General features: G+C 37.7%; 1 long non-coding RNA gene across 1 annotated transcript; it reads left to right on the top strand.

Moving 5' to 3' along the window:
- The first annotated feature begins 7,564 nt into the window (after window positions 1-7,564).
- Window positions 7,565-13,592, top strand: LOC129350813 (uncharacterized). Its single transcript, XR_008604333.1, has 3 exons — window positions 7,565-7,788; window positions 11,941-12,089; window positions 13,091-13,592. It is a non-coding gene; the product is annotated as an uncharacterized LOC129350813 (long non-coding RNA).
- The last annotated feature ends 1,431 nt before the right edge of the window (window positions 13,593-15,023 follow it).

Below are 15,023 nucleotides of genomic sequence, written 5' to 3'. Positions count from 1 at the left end.
TTTTATCAGATCCAGCTGGTGTTCTGCTGCGTGTTGTTCTGATGTATTTTATCAGATCCAGCTGATGTTCTGCTGCGTGTTCTGATGTATTTTATCAGATCCAGCTGATGTTCTGCTGCGTGTTGTTCTGATGTATTTTATCAGATCCAGCTGATGTTCTGCTGCGTGTTGTTCTGATGTATTTTATCAGATCCAGCTGATGTTCTGCTGCGTGTTGTTCTGATGTATTTTATCAGATCCAGCTGATGTTCTGCTGCGTGTTCTGATGTATTTTATCAGATCCAGCTGATGTTCTGCTGCGTGTTGTTCTGATGTATTTTATCAGATCCAGCTGATGTTCTGCTGCGTGTTGTTCTGATGTATTTTATCAGATCCAGCTGGTGTTCTGCTGCGTGTTGTTCTGATGTATTTTATCAGATCCAGCTGATGTTCTGCTGCGTGTTGTTCTGATGTATTTTATCAGATCCAGCTGGTGTTCTGCTGCGTGTTGTTCTGATGTATTTTATCAGATCCAGCTGATGTTCTGCTGCGTGTTCTGATGTATTTTATCAGATCCAGCTGATGTTCTGCTGCGTGTTGTTCTGATGTATTTTATCAGATCCAGCTGATGTTATGCTGCGTGTTGTTCTGATGTATTTTATCAGATCCAGCTGCTGTTCTGCTGCGTGTTGTTCTGATGTATTTTATCAGATCCAGCTGGTGTTCTGCTGCGTGTTGTTCTGATGTATTTTATCAGATCCAGCTGGTGTTCTGCTGCGTGTTGTTCTGATGTATTTTATCAGATCCAGCTGATGTTCTGCTGCGTGATGTTCTGATGTATTTTATCAGATCCAGCTGATGTTCTGCTGCGTGTTCTGATGTATTTTACCAGATCCAGCTGATGTTCTGCTGCGTGATGTTCTGATGGGAGGCTGCTGAGGCTCTGAGTGTTTCTGAGAACAAACCCGAGTTAAACCTGAAGTTCTGCTATGGATCTGTTCCACTGAACTCAGACTAACACACAGCAGTGGACGAGCTTCTATGTTGTGGGTTTTAATTAGTTTTGTGTCTCGTTATTAACCAGGCAGCCTGTGTTAAGTTGTGATTATCTACAGTTAACCTGGACATGTTTCCTGAACAATCACCAGGTGTTCAAGACCTGACAGGATGACAAAGATCTATGTGGATGAAGCGGGATGTTTATTGGACTGATCAGTGGCATGATGAGTCAGACTGTGGTCTCTAATTTTATCTCTGGATTCCATCGTTTCCTCTCACTGTTCATAAAAATACGTCTGTACTGTCTGTAGGTGATATTTATGTGGATATAGACTTTATTAAATAGTGATGCTGACGTTTTGGCGAGGTTTTATTTATCTGATTCTAACTGGCTATCGTCAGTTAACCTGATCATCAGTTAAACTGGAACAGGTCGGAATTCCCAGAGTTCTTTACATTTTAATATTTAAAAATACTTACTTAAAGCGATTTTGTTCACACAGAGATCATGAGCTCTCAGTGTGATGCATCTACTTCCTCTAAATAAGACAAACATGTCTCCCCTGTTTTCAGAGTACGTGGTGCGGAGTTTGGGACAGAGAATTGACGTCAAGTCGCCACGAGTTATGACTTTGATTTCCGGTTCTGCCGGCAGCTTCCAAATGGGAAAAGGCTTTTTTTTTTTTTGTTTGAACCTTAAAATTTGTAAAAACGCAGCGTTTTTTACTTTCTCTACTTTTCGTTTTTCGAGTTTAATTTTTAAACGAAGCAACAAAAAACCAAAACGATTATTTGTTTTTTCTCAATTTATTTTGAAACGGAAAAACGAATGAGCGAACCATACACGGATTCTCGGTCCGTGTATATTTTGGCAACTGGATTTTCCATTCTGAAACGGGTATTTTTCCTTTTCATGATCAAGAAGGGATATACAAAATTTTTAAAATGGTTTGATTTTATATTTATGTTTATATTTAGAATAACAAAAAAAATCAGTAAGAGACAGAAACGAAAAAAGGTCCGTTTTTTCATTTTCTGAGACCGAAAGTAGTCATCAGCAAGTGTGGAGCCAAACAGAGGACGATGCATAGACTGTATATGATTTTTTTTGTTGTTAGTTTTCATGGTCAGAATGAGAGATCAGGTGGCCGATCTTAAAATAAATCAATATTGAATTTTTTATAGAGTGTTAAAGTTTTGCGAAGCCAGGGGGCGGGACTACTTGATTGACAGTCCAGTTTGGAATTATTGACAGGTCCTATGGAGGAGGCAGCAGATAGTGATGGCTGATCGAGGCTTTGTTGAAGCTTCGACACTTCATTCAAAACATGGTTCATTACTCGAGGCCTCAATGACACACAGTGCTCGAGTAGGACATCTAGTGGTCAATAATATGAAGTGCAATCAAGACGTGGTCGTTGGTTCATGGATTGTTTTGGATTTGATTCGCCATGCACACATTCCTGTTTGACTACACTAGATGATTGTATGGGTTGTAGTGGACACAAAAATAATATTACTAGTAATAATAATGACAATAACTATTGAAGAGCACGTTTCTTATTTCCCATGTTTGTCTGTATCCCTATATACTCTTTGCTTATATTCTGTGTTATGAAACATTTAAACGGTGCTGCTACATTCATGAGATGCTCTACAAATACAGACTGATGTCATTTTCACATGGGGCTGGTGCAAATAAAGATTTTATGGATTATTATGGATTTTGGCAAAGTATGTCTTGGGGTTTATTGGTAAAGAGGTCAGTAAAGAGGGTGTGCTTATGTAACTGGTTATGAGGTTTTATTGAGAAATAATTTATCAACAGTTTTGGGACCACTGTTCCCTCTAAGCTGCGCGTGATGCTTTTTTTTTTTTTTTGCGCATTTATCATCTATTTTTTTTGCCATTTTCGAGTTTTTTTTAACTTGAGTCTCGACTCGATCGTTTTTCTCAGGAGGTTGGGCTTCAGCCTTTGTTCTGGAGGGTGGAACCCTCAGTTCCAAGACTTTCCAAAGCCTCCACACCTCCCGAGTCCTCAGGACCTGAGCTTTCACACAGTCTGAGGGCTGAAATTTTCTAAGTCCCACAGTAGTTCTCTGTTAGATTGAACTTCCAGACAGTCCAAGGACTGAAATCTTCTAAGTTCCTGAGTACTTCTCTGTTAGTTTGAACCTTCACACAGTCTGTTAATGTTTTGATTAAATCTTTAAGGTTTTTCTTTTTAAATGTTTTACCACCTTTTAATGTTTAATTTTCTTTTTAAATCCTTCATTGTATTTTCAGTGTAATTCCTATTTGAACTTTTATTGTCTTTAAGATATAATTTTCTAATTAAACATTTAATTTTTTAATTAAATGTTTTGTCTTTTTATTGGATAGGTGTAGTGAGAGACAGACAGGAAATGGGGAGAAGAGTCGGGGGAAGACTTGCAGCAAAAGGCCACCAGCGGGACTCGAACCCGGGACGCTGCGTCAGGGACCAGCCTCTGTACAGGAGTCACCTGCTTAACCCGTTGAGCTATATGAGTACCCATGTTTTGGCTTTTTAAGGGTTTAATAATCTGATTAAATGTTTTGCATTTTTAAAAATGTTTAACATTCTTCTTGTTTAATTATATTTTTTAAATGTTTAATGATGGAAAATACTTTATCTGTAATTTCTAATATTTGTATTTTAAAAATTTTGTTTAATTTCATAATGACATGTATTGTATCTTGTTGAATTATCTCATTCAATATTTTGTCTGTTTAATAGAGTTAAACATTAAATTACATTAAATTATATTAAACAGACAAAATATTGAATGAGATAATTCAACAAGATACAATACATGTCATTATGAAATTAAACAAATTTTCTTAAATCTTTTTAACATTAAAACTTTTTAAAAGTTTTATTGTATTAATTTTTTTTGTTTGATTTAATTGCTTTTTTTATGTAGTTTATTTCTTTAATCTTCTTTTTCTGTCAAGATTTTAACCCCAACCTTAAGAATGAAACAAACCCTTAAATCACAATGAAAATACTTCTGTTGTCACAATCATGAGTTAGTCAATTATTCAGTTTATCAATTCAGCTTTATTTGTTTAGCACCTTTCACACAGATGACAAAACTAAACAAGCAAAGAGAAAAAACTATGATTAAAACTCAAAAACATTATTAAAAAAAAAAAAAAAACATTTAACATGGTAATAAAACATGTGTCCAGGGGATGGAGGGAGTTTATTGAAGTCTTCTTGGGCTCAGATGGTAAATCATTTAAAATATAAACTTGATATTCAGTCTAAGGAAACTGCAGAGCGACAGAAGAAGCAACAATATCTCCCGTTTTCTCCTTTAATGAGTCGACTCTTCTTGTGCTTTCAGACTAAAGAACTACAGACTCTTCACAACCTGCTCAAACTCTTGGTACAGGACCTCACCACACGGGTCAAGAAGGTTTCCTTCTCCTCATTTCTACTCTGAAGCTCACCTTCTCCTGCTCAAACTGCTGACAAATGTTTCTGCTGCTCTAAAGTCTGGTCTCCAGAACTTCCTAAAAACTCTCAAAGTCTCTTCTGCTGCAGGTTGCTTTGTAGAACTGTTCCAGAAAACCTCACTAAACCACATGGAGGGGCCTCAAGATAGTCGTCCAAATGAAACTGTACAAAAACCAAACTAGCAAAACCCAAACACTAAAGTCTCCTGCAGCCTACCAGAGAACCTCTGAGAACAGAGAATCAGGACAGGAACTCTTACCTTCTGGACAACCAACGTTGGTTCTCAAACAAGAATACAGAATGTGTCTGACCAAAAACCTCTGAAGACTCACTACAGCCAAGATAAAGACACAACTCAGCTGCAGCAAATCCACTAATCACTGCACACATTAGCACCATGTGCCAACTGTGGCAAAAGAACCACATTTACCAAGACAACTATCCAGTACAAAGCCCTAAAACACACCAAGAAACACATTAAAGACGATTTTACTGCTGGAAGCTGCAAGCCAACGTCTAAAGAACAAACTAAAGCAATGGAGCCAAACCCAGTTCAGTGGTGAAGAGAAGCAGAGGAAATATTTGTCTGCAGCCACATAAAGCAGGAAGACACTGAGCTGCTCAGGTGTTCCTGATAACACCAAGCAGCCACCTCGACAGCCAATAGGAACACAGCTTACTGGAAGTCCAGAGGGCTGGCTTAGTCAAGGAAATTTAGTTTAAAGTTGAAGCAGAAAGTTAACAAAGAAAGTTGAAAACCACCTTCTGATACCTGAAATCTCTGAGTTTTCACACAAAGAACACCTGAACATGTCAAACTGGCTTCATAGTAGAACCCTCATTGTAAAAACGTCATAGTATGGTGTGTTGCTCAAAAAACATTAGGACCCGGCTGTCAGGGAACAAAAATGTAAGAAACATGAGAACAGAGAGAACCCAACCAGTAGGTCACAGTTTATCATCATCTAATCATCTCCTGAAGTCCACATGGTGAGAGACATCAGTATCTGGTTGTTAATTTACCAGAGGATGCTTATAATCATGCTGATGTGGTCTGTACTCTACAGTATTCTAGTGACTCAATAAATGCCTAAGTTGTTTTTTTTAAATGCTTTTTAGTTTTTAATAAACATTTAACAGCCTATATGTAATCAATAAATGGCCTTTGCCTATCTTAAGAAAAATTCACTCAGAACTCTGATATGTTAACAGTACTAAATAAATCAATAAATACATGCATACACACAAAAATAAGTTAATACATTAACTGTGTAAAGATAAGATTTAGATTTTTTTTTTTAAAGTTGTTTATGTTTTTGCAGAATCCAGTATTGCTCACTGGCTGGTCATTACATTTTGTTAGTTTGATTTCACTGTTTAAAATGATTCCACCTCTTTTCAGACAGAACCTGTGATAATAAAACAATACAAAATTTTTAGTTCCGTGTTAATAAAGAACTTAAAGCTTTAAGTATGGCTAAATGCTTTTTTCAGAATTAAATATATCACTCCTTAGGTGGTAGTGGCCCCAAGTTCAGTAAAGTTGGAAAGATATTCACAGATTCGGGCTTCCAGCATCAATAACTCGTTAGATATAGGTTGTCAAAACATAAATGGTGCCTCTTTCCCATCGTTGCAAGGCAGACAATGTGCTACAAGCCCAGTTTTATCAAAAGTAGCTGTCTTTAAAGCTACAGGAATAACATTGGTGTCTATGGAGTGAACAGGGTCCGTCTGCAATTTGCAAAACCACTGCAACAGTAAAGAGAGACAAATATTCAATAACTTCACTCTTATAAATTGTAGTGTCACTAAAATCACTGCAGCCTTCAACTGGCTCCTGTTGACAAAGTGTTTTAACAGAAATGTAAATGCTGTAATTTGATTCTTTTAATGAACCATGTAACTTGAATGGATGTGATGCTGGTGTGACCACAGTGCACACGTCTGATGTTGCTCACAGTGGTCCAAGGGACGCTCAGGGAGTTTGTGTGTTTGCTCACACTCAGGAAACATTACAGGGAACATTGTCTGGGACTCAAGCAATTCCTTCTTTTACTCACTATCTCCCCAGCCTTAGAAAAAAAAAACTGTTCACACGGCACAGATGAGGCTGAGGTACACAGGAAATGTTTGGCTCCATTGTACAAGTTTGGGTAAACAGTTTTGTGGGTTGCCCAGTAAGCCAGTGGGTCTGCCGTTCTTTCTACAATTGCATTCGCTGTGGCGCTTTGCATTTGCCAGGCTCTACTTGCGTCTTCGTCTAATAGGCTCCACAGTTGAACTGAAAAATATTGAAGATCATCATCATCATCATCACCAGAAATGTCGGTCATTCCCTATTCAGAAGAGAAAAAGAATACCTGTGGAAGGTGCTGCTGGTGGTGGAGGACGATGCTGCGGTGGTGCTTGTGACGTAGATGACTGCTGCTTGGTATTCTTTATGTTAATTGTTGTGCATTCTGTTATTAAACGTTCTTTCACACTGGCTGCCACTCTGATTGGTGAATCCAAAAGTTTTGAACTGCAGAGCCACAAGTGTAGCAACAGTCAGTGAACTGTTCTTTTCTTTGGTTTGTAGTCTGTCAGCTAAGCACCTGACAAGGTTCTGTGCCAGGTGTTGTGTCGTAGGGGTGGTGAGTTGGGAATATATATATATATATATATATATATATATATGTATATATATATATATATATATATATATATATATATATATATATATATATATATATATATATATATATATATATATATATATATACATAATCTATCTATCTATCTATCTATCTATCTATCTATCTATCTATCTATCTATCTATCTATCTATCTATCTATCTATTCTCTACGAAATACGTAATCTGACATACTAATAACTCTCAAAGCAAAAACAACAGCAAAAAAAACCAATCTATTCTGCGAAAAACAATTCAAATGAACAGCACTAAATAGGGATCTCCTATCCCGGAACACTCGATCCCGCTGAGTGATTCACATAACAAACCGAACCAATCAGGTGATTCGAAGCAGTTGAGTGCTTCAAACGTCACTGAAGTGATTCAAACGTCACGAGTCACGTGACCAAACCACGCCTCGGCACAGTGGCTCGATACGTTTGCTTCATGAACTCAGAGGACCATCACTAGCAGCAGAGACTCTGCTCTCCTCGTTTGGATTGATTCTGATATAATAACTGTTGGTTTATTTATCGGTGCAGCAGCAGAACATTTTCCACAGACAGTTTTCCTGCCTGTTGGCTTGTTTTAACCAGTTTTCTGCCTTCGGCTGATTTTACCAGCAGACACTGAAAGGACTCTGATACTTCGGTAAGTTAATGTTTATTTTCGTATCGGTGCCGCTTTTAATGCACTTTATATGCAGCTTTAGCGTCAGATATAATGTGTGCCATGCACTCCAGATGTTGGTGGAGTTTATTTCTGTGTGTGTTGACCAGAGAAGAGAGTTAGTATCCAGTAAATATTAGTTTTAATGTTAGCGATGCTAACCGAGCTAGCTGCTCAGTCCTAGCCTGATTAAAGCTAACGTAGCATTAAGCTAACGATGTTTGTGTTGTGTGTCATGTAAACAGCTGAAGTGTGTTGTGTTAGTGTAATGTAGTGCATTTAGTTAATAAAACTGTTCATGGTAGGGTTGTCACCTTTCAGAAATGAAAATAAAGGACACCCACTCGGCTCCTCGGGGCCACAGTTCAGTAAAGTTGGAAGGATATTCACAGATTCAAACTTCCAGCATCAATAACTCATTAGATACACGTTATCAAAACATAAACGATGCCTCTTTTCCATCGTTGTAAGGTGGACAATGTGCTACAAGCCCAGTTTGACAGTAGCTGTCTTTCAAGTTGCAGGAATAACATTGGTGTCAACAGGAGCCAGTTGAAGGCTGCAGTAATTTTGGTGACACTACAGTATATAAGAGTGAAGTTATTGAATATTTGTGTCTCTCTTCGCTGTTGCAGCAGCTTTGCTATTTGCAGACCGTACCTGTTCACAGCCTGCTGCACACAGACACCAATGTTATTCCTGCAGCTTGAGAGACAGCTACTATTGATAAATCTGGGCTTGTAGCACATTGTCGAGCTTACAACGATGAGAAAGAGGCATTGTTTACGTTTTGCTAACCTATATCTAATGAGTTATTGATGCCGGAAGTATGAATCTGTGAATATCTTTCCAACTTTCCTGAACTCGGGGCCACTACCACTCAAGGAGTGATATGTTTAATTCTGAAAAAAGCATTTAGCAATATTTAAAGCTTCAAGTGCTTGATTAACATGAAGCTAAGAATTTTGTATTGTTTAATGATCACAGGTTCTGTCTGAAAAGATTTGGCCTCACTTTAACAGTGAAACCAGACTAATAAAATGTAATGAGCAACCAGTGTGCAATACTGGATTCTAAAAAAACATAAACTGAATGCAGAGAACTGGACAAAGAAATTCTCTACATACATTTTTTCCCATCTAAATCTTATCTCAACACAATTCATGTATTAACTTATTTATGTATGTATGCATGTATTTATTGATTTAGTTGTTTAGTGCTGTTAGCATATCAGAGTTCAGAGTGAGTTTATCTTTAAATAGGCAAAGGCCATTTATTGATTACATATAGGCTATTAAATAAATGTTTATTAAAAACTAAAAAGCATAAAAAAAATATCAAACAACTTAGGCATTTATTGAGTCACTAAAATACTGTGGAGTCTGTGACCACATCAGCATGATTATAAACATCCTCTGGTAAATTAACAACCAGATACTGATGTCCCTTACAGTATGGACTTCAGGAGATGATTAGATGATGATAAACTGTGACCTGCTGGTTGGGTTCTCTCTGTTCTCACGTTTCCTCAATGTTTGTCTCCTGATGCTGCCTTACTTCAGTCAGTCCAGGACCAACAGAAAGCATAGTTTGCCTTGTACCTACTGCCAGGGGTTCCAGTCTTCCCACTCACGTCTGCACATTTGCAAACGTTTTTGCTTCTTTAGACGTGGTGGAGTTTCAGGTGTAGACATTTTTAAACACGTGGGTGCAGCAGCGCCTGTAACTAGGCAACCAGAGGCAGGACGGGCAGGACCTGGTAGGAGCGGGTAGGACCGGCAGGACCAGACAGGACCGGGCAGGACCGGGCAGGACCGGGTAGGACCGGGTAGGACCGGGCAGGACCAGACAGGACCAGGTAGGACCGGGCAGGACCGGGTAGGACCGGGTAGGACCGGGCACACAGAGAAGTCTGAGGTCTGTCCGTGGACCTCGCATCGGGTCCTCGCTACATAGGTCCTATGAAGATGAAACTGGCTGCCCTTAATATTTCCTGTGTATTATTTTGTTCATTATACAGTTTTGACGAGTATTTTGTTCATTATACAGTTTTGACGAGTGTGTGACAGATGTGTACGGGGCATTTATGAAAATACGCAACAATTTGCGTCCTGTATTGAATCAATATGGGACGCAACAATTAATTGTCAAATAAAGGACGATTCCGTATTTTAAGGGACGGGTGGCAACCCTAGTTCATGGAGACGCTGGTTCACCTTAATGTAACGTTTAGAAAACCTAAATGTGATTAAAACATTGAGGTTAAGGTTCTGTGTTGTCAGTAGTCCTGAATATCTGAGCAATTAAATGTTCATCAGTGATTCATCTTTAGGGTGAAAATTTTACTTTGCACCTATATTTTTTAAAAATGTAGGTCATTTTAAGGTAAGACATTAAAGAATGGTTTTCTTAGGTAAATGAATTTAAGGTTTAATTGACTGAAATCTTTCAGTCAATGTGTTTCTTTCAATGTGAAATATCTGGATTTAATTAATACAGCTCAGTCAGTTACATTTTATATTATTAAGAATTCTTTTTCAGTTTAACACTAGATGGCGTATCAGTTCGAGTATTTCAGAGCCAGTTTTTTTCTTTGCAATTATCTGTATTTAAAGTGATATTATTAAAATATAATTGCAATGAAACAGCAGCAACATAAGAAACGACCAAATATACAAAGGAAGTGCAGCTATTTTAATATAAAAAAAATTATTTATCAGTTAGAACATGGTGAAAGTGCAGCTAAAGTTAAGTTAGTGAAACTACGAATAAGCAACGTTTCCTTTTACTTCCAGAAAAATAAAAGCCTCATATTGGCTATTTATTAAAAAATCACTAAAAGCAACACTTCCACCCAGTTTGTTTTAGTTTGTTGGTATTTATCGGTGGAGCAGCAGCACATTTTCCACAGGCAGTTTTACTGTCCGTTGTCTTGTTTTAATCAGTTTTCAGTTCAGTAATTCAGTTCTTCGGCTGATTGGACCAACAGACACTGAAGGACTCCGACAGCTGGTCGGTAATAAATGATAATTTACTGATCGGTGCTGGTTTTAATGAACTTTATGTTCAACTTCAGAGTCGGATATAATGTGAGCAGTGAACCCCAGGAGTTGGTGGAGTTTATTTGTGTGTGTTGACCAGAGAAGAGCGTTAGCATCCAGTGAATATTAGCTTTAATGTGAATTAGCGATGCTAACCGAGCTAGCTGACCAGTCCTGATTAGCAGCTAAATGTAGCATCAAGCTAACGATGTTTGTGTTGTTTCCTGTCAGCAGCTGAAGTGTGTTGTGTTCCTGTAATGTGGTTCATTAAGTTCATAAAACTGTGGCTGGTTGACATTAATGTAACGTTCAGGAAACATAAATGTGATTAAAACAGTAACGTTAATGTTCTAGTTGTCAGTAGTCAGCTTTAATTTGACACTAAAACAGACTCTGATAGTTTTAAATGACATCAGTTTCATGAATTTGTTGAAAATTGTCTCATTTGTTGTGATGTTGCTGCTGATTTATTAAAACCAGATGATCCGTGTTGAAGACACGTTTAGTTCTATTATCAGAAGTACAAGAAGGAAAATGGAAGTTTAGTTCTGCTACGTCAAAGATTTCAGGAATAAAATAACTAAATGAGTCTTAATGCCTCAAACTTTACAATAATGAAATAATCACAGATAATAAAAATATAAATAGCAGAGAAAACCTGAGAGAATAATTTCCTGAAAAGTCTGTGAAGGAAAAGCAGCTTTTTATCCTGAAAGATCAGAATCAGCTCCAACATCTGCATCTGACAGCATCAAGTCAACCAGAAAGAAAAGAAAATGACTTCTTTCTGATCACATCTGTTCCGCTGCTCACAGGCTGCTGCTGCTCACATTCTTCACATTTATTGTCCACTTTTAAAAGTTCAGCAGACAGGTGCTCTGCTTTGGAGTGTGACGATGTCGTCGGTGATGTGGAGAGTGAAGTTTCCGTTTCACCCACAGCGTGCTTTAGGACAGCTGGGTCGGACTTGATGTTTGAAATACTGACCCACAGCTCAGATTTAACTGTCTGTAGTTCTGTTTTGATGGATGTTAAACTTTCACTCGAAGCCGCCAGGAGCTGGATCTTTAAAATAACCACCGTCTCATTACAGAGTGAAAGTAGCAGTTCCTCCTGAAGGTCAGAGATTGCAGCATCTGAGGGCCTCTTCAAAAGAAGACGTAGTTGATGAAGGCGTTCTGGAGCAGGACCAGAAAGACCACGACCAAGCAGCCTTGAGATCTGAGGCAGCGTCTCCCTCAGGTGGGTGTCAATGGTGTTCACAGTCAGGTCTGTGGTAATCCCATCAAAAAACAAAACAGAATAAAATCTAGATTATAAATCAACATGTAACCAAAGCACTCTGTGTATAATGCCATAGTATAGGATGTAGTTCAGAAAATGTCAAAGTATAGTATGCTTTACTCAAGAATAACATAGTATGGCCTGTAGTTCATAGTATAGCATGTCGGCAAAAAAACCCCATAGATTATTATGTGGTTCAAAAAGCACAAAATGATAGGATGTTGCCTAAAATTGTCATGTATGATATGTGGTTCAAAAAATGTCATAGTGCAGTATATTGTCTAAATATTGTTATTCAAGAAAACAGAGTATAATGTCATCTAAAAAATGCCCTAGAATGTTTCATTGCACAAGTAAAAGAATAGTAATTTTTAAAACTGTTCAAATTCTTATAATATGTTGCTTAAAAAACTATAAAAAAAATTAAAACAAAAAACCCTCATAGTAATATTTCAATTAAAAAAGCCGATAGTATAGTGTGTCGCCCAACAAACGTCATAGTATAGCATGTGGCTCAAAAAACATAGTATAGCATGTCGCTATAAAAACGTCATAGTTTAGCATGTCGTCCAAAAAACGTCATAGTATAGCCTTTAGTCCACAAAACGTTGTTTTGTCCCGGCTGTCTGAAGTAGGTGAGGAGCAACACAAAAACAGGACCAACGCTGGTTTCCAGAGGTTTAGATGAGTATTTATTTGAAAGAGTACGTTTACAACAACACAACATGTGAGGGAGTTAAAAGCAAATGGGTGTTAGTAAAATAAAAATAAATAAACAGAACTAAAAGTGAACTTCATGTTGACATTGATGGACATTCCAACCAGGAACAAAGTAAAAGATAATCAATACAAAAAAAACTCTTCCTGTTCACCTCTTAAAACCCAAAAACACACCGCAGTAGCACCCTAAACTCAAACTACCAATGGGTTCTCTGTTTTCCTTTGTGAACAATTCAAAGGTCCCTCTCTATCTCCCTACACATCCACCAACCACTGGAACACATCTCCAAAGTTCTGCTGGACCAGCTCAGCTTCCCCTCAGAAGAAGTGGTGCCACCTGCCAGATGAAGGAGCCTTTTGAGAGGCAGCTGGCATCATGATTGGACTGTACTTTGGTCTGTTCCAATCCAGCTTCAGCTCCAGAGACGGCAGGCGGGACGAGTCAACGGAGGCCGGATGGACGAAGGCATGAAGCTGAGTACAATCCAGAAAACAACAGAGGAGGAGTGCAGCAGCCCAGAGCCAGAACAACCAGAGTAGCATCGTATGTCTCTTAGAAAACATCATAGTATAGCCTTTGGGATGAAAAAACGCCATCATATACATCGTAGATTGTACAAATAACAGGTCAAAGGAAAGAGACATACATTGTAGAATTGTAGTAATTGTGGGCTGACTGATTTACTGATTATCAGTATTTTATTTTTTACTGATTTACGGTAATAAATACATTTAAAATGACGCTACTTTGGCTCTGAACCTTTATCTACCTGTGGTCGCTCTGTCTTCTGGAGTGATTTGATTGGTTATACATCTCGAATAAAACTCCTTTAACTTAACATCTGTAAACAAAACAAAAACATATCAACAAAGTTTTCTGTTAGAGTTTGTGTTTTTGTAAGTTTAACTCAAGATTTTAAATACTTTCATTTACTGCAAATGAATATCTACTCCAAATGTTTCACTAATAATCATTATCAGCCTTAAAAACCCACAAAACACCCCTCTATACTTCACCACACTTAGTACAGTCCGGTTCCCCCTTCTATAAATCTGCTTGGAATCTTCCACTTCCTGTTTGTCAAAGTGGCCTTCTACCTGGACAGGTTTTGTTGGAGCTCATGCAACAAACATTTTGGGTAACTGCACTTTAATATGGATGGATGACACTGAATTAGAGTCTGTTTTAATGAGACTGAGTTAAGATGTGTAGCTCTGTCATTAAATAGGAAATTATTTCTCAGAATTCACAGAGAAAAGTCTGAAATGTTTGCTAGATTAACGTCCCACATGTTCTTTGGCTCAGCTAAAGCTAATGCTCTCCAACTTGTGGATCTCTTGAGTTGCTTGTTGTTAAAATATCTTGCTAGAGGTGCTGAAGCTCAGAAAGTCTGAGATGTTTGTTCAGAATAAGCTCATTCTCAAGTCTTATCTGAACTGTCCTCTTTTGTTTGAACTTTCCCTAAACTTAGGAGTTAATGACAGAGCAGCACATCCAGACTCAGTCTCATTTATGTAGAGATTAAACTTCAGTGTCATTCATTGATGTTAAAGTGCAGTTTTTCAAATGTTTGTTGCACATGCTCCCGACCAAACCAGTCCAGGTGGAAGACGATGTGAAGAGAAAGCTCCAGAGGATGAATATCACACATTTACGTTGGAAATAAATGTCCTTTAATTTGACATTGTCATGCAAAAGTTGGATTTCCCTTTAATGATATTCAAATCTTTGTTGAGTGTTTTGTTGATGTTGGTTTCTAAATATTTTCTGACACTCTGCCCCAAAGATTAAAACCTTTTACGGCTCACAAGCTGCAACAATTCACACATTATCAACTATCTTTCTGACTAAACTAAGATAAAAAGTGAAAAACTGCCCAATTCCTGCATCATGAATGTAAATCTTTTTGGTTTTTACGACAGTAAACTGAATATATTTGGGTTTGACATTTTATAAACCAAAACAAGAAATGAATTAGTGGAGAAAACAATCAACAGATTAATGGACAAAGAAAATGTGTTTTCCAACATATATGGCTGAATTACTCCAACATTACAAGATACATACAATTTAAATTCAATTTTATTTATATAACGCCAATTACAGGTCAAATTGTCTCAAGACGCTTTATTTTTATATTTTCTTGTCATATTTAAAATATGACAAAGTAA

This window comes from Amphiprion ocellaris, chromosome 16 (assembly GCF_022539595.1).
Source record: "Amphiprion ocellaris isolate individual 3 ecotype Okinawa chromosome 16, ASM2253959v1, whole genome shotgun sequence".
NCBI lineage: Eukaryota > Metazoa > Chordata > Actinopteri > Pomacentridae > Amphiprion > Amphiprion ocellaris.
Note: the sequence above shows the minus strand (reverse complement) of the source record. Positions and strands in the feature narration are given on the sequence as shown.